This window comes from Crinia signifera, chromosome 4 (assembly GCF_055691185.1).
Source record: "Crinia signifera chromosome 4, ASM5569118v1, whole genome shotgun sequence".
Lineage (NCBI taxonomy): Eukaryota > Metazoa > Chordata > Amphibia > Anura > Myobatrachidae > Crinia > Crinia signifera.
The window spans coordinates 335,818,486-335,828,450 of NC_139220.1; positions in this window are offsets into that span (position 1 = coordinate 335,818,486).

Below are 9,965 nucleotides of genomic sequence, written 5' to 3' on the forward strand. Positions count from 1 at the left end.
TCTTATACAGAGTCCCACATGGGGACCGAGGATGTTTCTATGCACAGACCTGTAAATGTTTCTTTGGTGTATGCGGAGGGGCCCTTGGATTCGACAAGCACCTGGATTCCACATCCTTGGATGATCGTCTTATGACTGTGGCCCCCGCTGGGACACATAGCAGATGAAGTGACCTTGTGCATCCACACCTGTTCTATGTCCCCAATATGTGCTGTAGTGTCTGATCACATGGTACGGCCCCGTAACCCCCAGGGCATTACCCGCCGTATAATGCCAGCGTCATGTATGTGAATAATGTCCCCACCTTCATGTATGCGAATAAAGCGTCAGTGTCATGTATGTAAATAAAGGCTCTTTATCTCATACAGCTTTCGTCAATGACTTAAATTGGGTAGTTGAGCTCATCCGTCTACCCTGACCGGCCACGAACTCATCCTTCTACCCCACCCGGCCACGGGCTCACCCATCTACCCTGCCGTAGGCTCATCCCACTCAACCTACACTGCTGCAGTACCACCCTGTACAGTTGGGGAGTCAGGAAACGGCACATACTGTATGCGCAGTTGGGGAGTTAGGAAAGGGCACAGACTCATCTGTCTAACCCGCCCGGTCACAGACTCATTAGTCTATGCCACCCGGCCACGGGCTCACCCATCTACCCTGCCCTGCCGTAGGCTCATCCTTCTACTCTGCCCAGCCAGGGGCTCATCCATCTACCCTGCCCCACCGTAGGCTCATCCATCTACCCTCCCCTGCCACAGGCTCATCCATCTACCCTGACCGGCCACAAACTCATCCTTCTACCCCACCCGGCCACGGGCTCACCCATCTACCCTGCCGTAGGCTCGTCCCACTCAACCTACACTGCTGCAGTACCACCCTGTACAGTTGGGGAGTCAGGAAACTGCACATATGCGCAGTTGGGGAGTTAGGAAAGGGCACAGACTCATCCGTCTAACCCGCCCGGGGTCACAGACTCATCCATTTACCTCACCCTGCCACGGACTCATCCGTCTTCCCTGTCTGGCCACGGGCTCAACCATCTACCCCGCCCAGTCACTGACTGACTCATCCATCTACCCCACCCAGTCACGGACTCATCCATCTACCCCACCCAGTCACGGACTCATCCATCTACCACACCCGGCCACAAACTCTTCCATCTTCCCAGCCACAGGCTCATCCATCTACCCCACCCGGCTACAGACTCATCCTTCTACCCACCTGGCCACAGACTCCTTCTGCCCCGCCATGGGCTCATCCTTCTACCCCACACAGCCACGGACTCATCCATCTACCCGGCCACGGGCTCGTCCATCTACCCCACCCAGCCACAGACTCATCAGTATACCCCGCCCAGTCATAGACTTATCCATCTACCACACACTGCCACAAACTATCCATCTTCCCCGCCCGGCCACAGACTCATCCTTCTACCCACCTGGCCACGGACTCATCCTTTCTTCTACGATCCTCATGGCAGCCAAGACCTTGGGATTTCATCCCTCTCCTCCTAGTTAGACAGGCTGTTTTTTTCCTAGGACCTCCCCCTTCCAGTATAAATCCCAGCTCCTCCCTATCCGCCTTGTCTTTTTTTCCTGTCTCCTTTATTTAGTTAGAGATAGGCAAAGCAGGTTTTTTTTTTTTACATGGAGCTTACCTTAGGATACATTGAGCACTCTGGGGGATAAGGCGATATGGGAGCGTGGGCCAAGAGGTTTTCTGCCCATCTTGAAACACTGGAAGCGTGGTCATGTATGAGTCCTGTCCAGGAGAAAGAGGTAAGGAGCGCCGTTATGGGTGAGTCTCCAGCGTCTCAGCACACCAGCAGTAAGCAGCGTTTAGCGTGGCCGGGACTTCCGGATCGCACTGGACGGACTACAGTTCCCGGAATGCATTGCGTTACAGCGCGACTTCCGGGAGCAGGTTATATGGCTTATGGCGGGTAAACTACAAATCCCATAAGCACACACGCGTGACGCACTTCCGGGCTGGACGCCACGGGGAAAATCAGCGTGCAAGCTATTTAAACCTTGGGAGTGTAAGCAGCAGCATGCAGGTAGATCAGGCTGACTTAAATGATGACGGTTCCTCAGAGGAGAATCCAGATCCGGATTATGTTTCCTCTGAAGAATCAGGTGAAATTAAAGAGGAAGTTAGAAGTTTCAGTTTTGAGAAGGTGGAGATTATTCTCAAAGCGATATACAAAAGTATGAACTTTAAGGAACCTGTTACTGCTGATGCAGATGAGAGCATTCTATTCGAAGATATATCCAAAAAAGGTAGACATTTTCCCATCCATAAGGTGATGAAGGATCTTATTACAAAGGAATGGTCCAATTTAGACAAAAAACAGGGAAAATTGTCTAGGATAGACCGAATGTATCCTATTAAGGATGATACCTTTCTTAATTGGTGCTCTCTGCCCAAGGTGGATGCCGCGGTGGCGGAGCTCACCTCTAAAACCACATTACCACTTGAAGATGGAGCGTCCTTCAAAGATCCTATGGATAGAAGGATGGAGGGAGCCTTCAGAAAACTTCACTTTTGTCAGCAGTATCTCTTAAAGCCGGAGTATTAGTAGCATCCGTCTCTAGAGCCCTAAGACTGTGGGGAACAGAATTGCACTCAGATATAGAGGAAAGAATCTCCAAGCAATATTTGTTAAAAAAGCTAGAGACTATGCAGAAGGCAACAGAATTTATCTGTGAGGCTTCACTAGATGTAGTATCCTTTGCAGCTAGATATATGGCTGCAGGGGTTACGGCTAGAAGGGCCCTTTGGCTAAGATCTTGGGCAGCAGATGCTAACTCAAAGAATAGACTAGTGGCTCTTCCCTTTGAAGGTTCTCATTTGTTTGGATCTAAGGTAGATGTATCATAGCAGCGCTTATCGCGCCGCTATGATACTTCCTGCTTCGCCTCAATAACGAGGCGAAGCAGGAAGGGACATCGACAAGATGTATTAACATCTTGTCTGCCGAAGCGGGGGAGCGTTAACTCCCCCCTTTCGGCGATGTCCCTTTCTGGAGATAGCGCATCAGTTAATACTGATATGCTATCTCCTGTCCCCCGGCCGGCCGCACTGGGCATGCGCGGGATCTCGCTGTTCACGCGAGATCCCCAGCGCAGCCCAGACCTAACAGCAGGGACAGCGCTGTCCCTGCTGTTTAGATAGGGCTTTCGCCAGCCTGATGCTGGCGAAGCCAAACCCGGCTTTGTGCGGAACGGTCAGCGATGCTGACCGTTCAACATTCGGCCTGCTATCATTTTGATAGCAGCGCCGATATGGACAGGGCCGCTTCATACATGGGGGAGAAGCGGTATCAGTGCACATAACGTGCGCTAATACCCCTTCTCCCCCATAACGACCGTTCATACATCTGCCCCTAAGTTAGATGCACTGATACACAGACTTACCGGGGGTAAATCTCTGATATTACCCCAAGACAAAATAAATAAATTCCCATATCCGACTTCCTCCAGACAACAATATAGAGAAGCGAAATCATACAGACCAGGTAGACCTTATGGTCAGAGAGGTTCCTTTCCTTCGTCCAGACAATCCTTTCGGCAGTCCACAAGAAGAGGTTCCCATCAATGACAGTCACAGTGTCCTAGAGGTCGGGGCTCATCTACTCCATTTTGCCAGCCTCTGGGAAGAGTTGATTCAAGACAGATGGGTGATGAACATTATCAGAGAAGGATACGAGATAGAGTTCCTAAAGAGACCAACAAGAGATGTCTTTTGGGAGTCAAGAAGACCCAAGAAAGTTATGGAGAGGTTAGAACTAAAGAAACTGATAGTCCATCTGAAGGAAATCAAAGCAATAGAATCAGTTCCAGTCAGCCAAGAAAAGAAAGGATTCTACTCAAACATTTTCCTAGTAAAGAAGAGCACGGGGAGCTATCGCACCATTCTCGATCTGAACGGTTGAACGGTTTTATAAATGTAAAAAAAATTCAGGATGAAAACTCTAAAGACCATCCTGGCAGGAATAGAGAGGGGAGATCTCATGGTCTCATTGGACCTAAAAGATGCATATTATCACGTACCAGTCAAGATACAGGACAGGAAGTATCTGAGATTCTTTGTACTAAAGGAACATTTCCAATTTACATGTCTGCCCTTTGGGCTAGCCACATCTCCTCGGGTATTTACAAAAGTACTAGTCACGATCATTGCTGTTCTAAGAAGAAAGAAGATCCGTATCTGGCCTTATTTGGACGATCTGCTGATAGCGGCTTCATCAAGAGACAAACTCCTGAGGGATCTGGAGATAGTGATGGACATGCTTCAGAATCTTGGTTGGGTAATAAACTTTCAGAAGAGCCAGCTAAACCCAACAAAAGCTATACAGTTTCTAGGTGTCCTGATAGACTCAGGGGAATTCGAAATCCGTCTGTCAGGAGAAAGATGCCAAAAGATCAGGTCTCTAGCAGAAGATATTATGGAGATGGAAGCTGTACAGTTAAGGGTGTGCCTTTAACTACTAGGGATGATGATGTCCGCCATAGGTACCATGCCGTGGGCCCACTGGAGACTAAGAAAATTTCAGTGGGCGTTGCTTCCCTTCATCAAAAGGAAATATCCACTGACAAAAGTTATCAGACTGGAAGTATCGGTGAAGAATTCACTGTTATGGTGGATAGACCAAGAGATGGAGAACAGGGCAGTATCCTTAGATCTCCCCAGGTTTCTTGTAGTTACAACAGACGCGAGTGCTCAAGATTGGGGAGCCCACATGGAAGATCAAACCATCCAGGGGTTATGGACAAAAGTGGAAGGTCAGAGATCTTCAAACTGGAGGGAAGCAGAGGCAGTTTGGAGAACTATGATGGGTCTGAAACACAGAATCAGAAAGAAACATCTAAGAGTCTTCTCGGACAACATGACGGTGGTGTCCCACATCAACCACCAAGGTGGCACAAGGAGCAAGGCATTGATGTCGGTGATGTCAAACATTCTAGCGTGGGCAGAGGAGAATGTCCTATCTCTCACGGGCCAGGGAAAGAAAACGTGATAGCGGACTTCCTGAGCAGAAGCGAAATCCTACCAGGAGAATGGGAGTTGAATGGAGAAGTGTTCCAGCAGATAGTCGAACGGTTTGGGGAACCAGATGTAAATTTGATGGCGACAAACATCAACAAGAAGGTGAGGAAATACTTCTCAAGGTATTATCTGCCCCAAACGTCAGCAGTGGATGCCTTTTCGGTATAGTGGACCTGTCAACTGGGCTACATCTTTCCACCCTTCCCGCTGATCCACAGAGTGTTAAAGAAAATAATACAGGAAGAGGTAACAGTCATAATGATAATTCCTTTTTGGCCGAGAAGGTCCTGGTTTGCGACAGTTCTGAAACTATCAATACAGGAGCCTTTAACTCTTCCAGCGATTCCAAAACTCCTTGTTCAAGGGCCGGTGAACCATCCAAATCCAGAGATATTATCGCTAAAGGCCTGGAAATTGAGAGGAAACTGTTAAGAGAAGAAGGTCTTTCAGAGCAAGTTACATCTTTGCTGTTACAGGCCAGGAAAGAGGTGTCATCATTGGCTTACTATCGAGTATGGCTGGCATTTATTCGCTGGAGGGCTCAGAGGAGAGAATTGATCAGTCTTCTCTTCCTGAAATACTGCAGTTTCTATTCAGAGGATATTCGTCAGGTCTGGCCCTGTCTACTTTAAAGGTGCAGATCTCGGCATTAAGCATCCTGCTTAACAAAAGGTTGACAGAAGAGACTCTTATTAGGAAATTCTGCAATGCAGTCAAGAGAATGAGAACCACAGTGAGATCTCTGGTCGCTCAGTGGGATCTTAACTTAGTACTGAACTCTCTCATGAGAGAACCATTTGAACCTCTAGCAGAGACTTCCTTAAAATTTCTTACATGGAAAATCATTTTTCTTGTCGCAATTACCTCCGCTAGGAGAATAAGCGAGCTTCAAGCTCTTTACATAGAGGAACCTTATTTGAAAATCTTCACCGACCGGGTGGTGTTGAGAACACACCCAGATTTCCTACCAAAGGTAATCAGTACGTTCCATCTCAATCAGGAGATTACGCTGCCAGCATTTCACTCAAATCCAAAGGATGGAAAAGAGGAAGAATGGCACACGTTGGATCTGGCGAGGGGTATCACCATTTATCTAGAGCGTATTAAAGAAATCAGAAAATCTAAGAACCTATTTGTTATCCCAGAAGGGGTAAGAAAAGGTTTATCACCGTCTAAACAGACTATGGCTAGATGGATCGGGGAGCTGATCGAATTTGTCTATAAGCAGGAAGACAAAGAGATTCCAGGTATTATAAAGGCTCACTCCACCAGGGCGATGGCGACTTCATGGGCAAGGAAGGCTCAGGCGTCAGTCAAGGATATCTGCGGTGCAGCAACCTGGTCGTCCATTCAAGGCATTATGCTCTTAATGTTTCAAAATCTTGCTTTGGAGATCAAGTGCTTCAAAGTGTCCTTGAAGATTAAAATTATTCTTGCATACTATTGGTGTCCCTCCCTCTTCTTGCTTTGGTATTATCCCAAGTTCTTGGCTGCCATGGGGATCGTAGAAGAAAACTGCGGATTATACCCACCGATAATTCCGTTTCTTCCTAGAGATCCCATGGCAGCCATTAGTCCCCCCCCCCCCCCCCTGTTGTGTTTTTTTCCAGGAATAGAGAAGGAGACACGTAAAAAGACAAGGCGGATAGGGAGGAGCTGGGATTTATACTGGAAGGGGGAGGTCCTAGGAAAAAAACAGCCTGTCTAACTAGGAGGCGAGGGATAAAATCCCCAGGTCTTGGCTGCCATGGGATCTCTAGGAAGAAACGGAATTATCGGTGAGTATAATCCGCAGTTTTTCCCCCGCCTGGCCACAGACTCATCCATCTACCCACCTGGCCACGGACTCATTCTTTCCCCCCGCCCGGCCACGGACTCATCCATCTACCCACCTGGCCACGGACTCATCCTTTCCCCCCGCCCGGCCACGGACTCATCCTTCTACCCGGCCACGGACTCGTCTGTCTACCCCACCATAGGCTGATCCGTCTACCCTGTCCGGTCACCGGCTCATCTGTATGCCCGGCCACAGGCTCATCCGTCTACCCCACCCGGCCACAGGCTCATTAGTCTATGCCACCCAGCCACGGGCTCATCCATCTACCCTGCCCGGCCACAGGCTCATCCTTCTACCCCACCCGGCCACGGGCTCACCCATCTACCCTGCTCTAGGCTCATCACACTCAACCTTCACTGCTGCAGTACCACCCTGTACAGTTGGGGAGTCAGGAAACGGCACATATGCGCAGTTGGGGAGTGAGAAAAGGGAACGGACTCATCCGTCTAACCCGCTTAGTCACAGACTCATTAGTCTATGCCACCCGGCCACGGGCTCACCCATCTACCCTGCCCTGCCGTAGGCTCATCCTTCTACTCTGCCCAGCCAGGGGCTCATCCATCTACCCTGCCCCACCGTAGGCTCATCCATCTACCCTGCCCTGCCACAGGCTCATCCATCTACCCTGAGTATTATATGAGGGTCCCACTCAACCTACACTGCTGCAGTACCACCCTGTACAGTTGGGGAGTCGGGAAAGTTCACACGTGCGCAGTAGGGGAGTCAGGGGAAGGTCACGCATATGTGCAGTTGGAGAGTTAGGACAGGGCTCATATGCGCAGTTGGGGAGTTAGGGAAATGCACGCATGGGCAGTTGAGGAGTTAGAGAAAGGGCATGCATGTGCAGTTGGGGAGTTAGGGAAAGGGCTCGCATGTGCAGTTGGGGAGTTAGAGAAAGGGCAATCATGCGCAGTTGGGGAGTTAGGGAAAGGGCATGCATGTGCAGTTGGGGAGTTAGGGAAAGGGCATGCATGTGCAGTTGGGGAGTTAGGGAAAGGGCTCGCATGTGCAGTTGGAGAGTCAGAACAGAGCATGTATGCACAGTTGGGGAGTTAGGGAAAGGTCACAATTGCGCAGTTGGGGAGTCGGGAAAGGGCACTAAATGTGCATTAGGGGAGTCAGGGGAAGGTCATGCTTGTGAAGTAGGGGAGTCTGGAAAGGTCACGCGTGCGCAGAAGGGAATTCGGGACAAAGGTTACGCATGTGTAGTTGGGGAGTCTGGGAAAGGTCACGCATGCGCAGTAGGTGAGTCGGGGTAAAGGTTTCAAATGTGCAGTGCGGAGTCAGTAAAGGTCATGCAGGTGCAGTTGGGGACTTAGGAAAAGGCACATGTGCAGTTCTGGTGTCAGGGGAAGGTCACGCATGGGGAGTTGGGAAAGGGCATGCATGTGCAGTTGGGGAGTTAGAAAAGGGCACACATATGCAGTTGGGAAGTTATTAAAGGGCGCACATACGCAGTTAAGGAGTTAGGACAAGGCGCGCATACGCAGTTGGGGTGTTAGGAAAGGGCAAACATACGCAGTTGGGGAGTTAGGAAAGGGCACGCATGCGCAGTATGGGAGTTAGAAAAGGACACACATGCGCAGTTGGGGAGTTAGGAAAGGGCGCACATACGCAGTTAAGGAGTTAGGACAAGGCGCGCATACGCAGTTGGGGAGTTAGAAAAGGGCACACATGCGCAGTTGGGGAATTAGGAAAGGGCGCACATACGCAGTTAAGGAGTTAGGACAAGGCGCGCATACGCAGTTGGGGTGTTAGGAAAGGGCGAGCATAAGCAGTTGGGGAGTTAGGACAGGGCGCGCATATGCAGTTGGGGAGTTAGGACAGGGAGCGCATACGCAGTTAGGGAGTTAGGAAAGGGCACGCATGCGCAGTTGGGGAGTTAGGACAGGGCATGCATACGCAGTTGGGGAGTTAGGAAAGGGCATGCATAAGCAGTTGGGGAGTTAGGACAGGGCGCGCATATGCAGTTGGGGAGTTAGGACAGGGCGCGCATACGCAGTTGGGGAGTTAAGAAAGGGCACGCATACGCAGTTGGGGAGTTAAGAAAGGGCACGCATACGCAGTTGGGGAGTTAAGAAAGGGCACGCATACGCAGTTGGGGAGTTAGGACAGGGCATGCATACGCAGTTGGGGAGTTAGGACAGGGCGCATACGCAGTTGGGGAGTTAGGACAGGGCATGCATACGCAGTTAGGGAGTTAGGAAAGGACACGCATACGCAGTTGGGGAGTTAGGACAGGGCACGCATACGCAGTTGGGGAGTTAGGACAGGGCACGCATACGCAGTTGGGGAGTTAGGAAAGGGCACGCATGTGCAGTTGGGGAGTTAGGAAAGGGCACGCATGTGCAGTTAGGGAGTTAGGAAAGGGCACACAAACGCAGTTGAGCAGTTAGGAAAGGGCACGCATACACAGTTGGGGAGTCAGGGACAGGTCACGCATGTGCAGTTGGGGAGTCAGGGAAAGGTTACACATTTGCAGTTGGGGAGTCAGGGAAAGGTCACGTATGCGCAGTTGGAGAGTTGGAGAGTCAGGGAAAGGTCACCCATGCGCAGTTGGAGAGTCACGGAAAGGTCACGCATGTGCAGTCGGGGAGTCAGGGAAAGGTTACACATTTGCACTTGGGGAGTCAGGGAAAGGTCACGTATGCGCAGTTGGAGAGTTGGAGAGTCAGGGAAAGGTCACGCATGTGCAGTTGGGGAGTCAGGGAAAGGTCACGAATGCACAGCTGGGGACTTAGGAAAGTGCACACACCAACTACACAATGGCAGTAATGTACATTATCCATATGGAGAATTCCATGTATTTGAGTTTCCCAACAAAACAATATTTCTATTTTCTACACCTGCGGCCATTCCTCTCATCGGTATTTGTATGTGGCTTTATGTGGTGGTGTGTATGGAAAACGCAAGTTATAATTACATTCTGCGATTTGGAAATGCTGCAACAACCCTACAATTCTCTGGGACACCTCAGCTATAAATACCAGGGCAAAGAACACATTTACTTGTACTTTCGGTTTTCTACCACAAGATGGCAGTGCAGTGCCTGCGCTACGGTAATCTCAAACCGGCT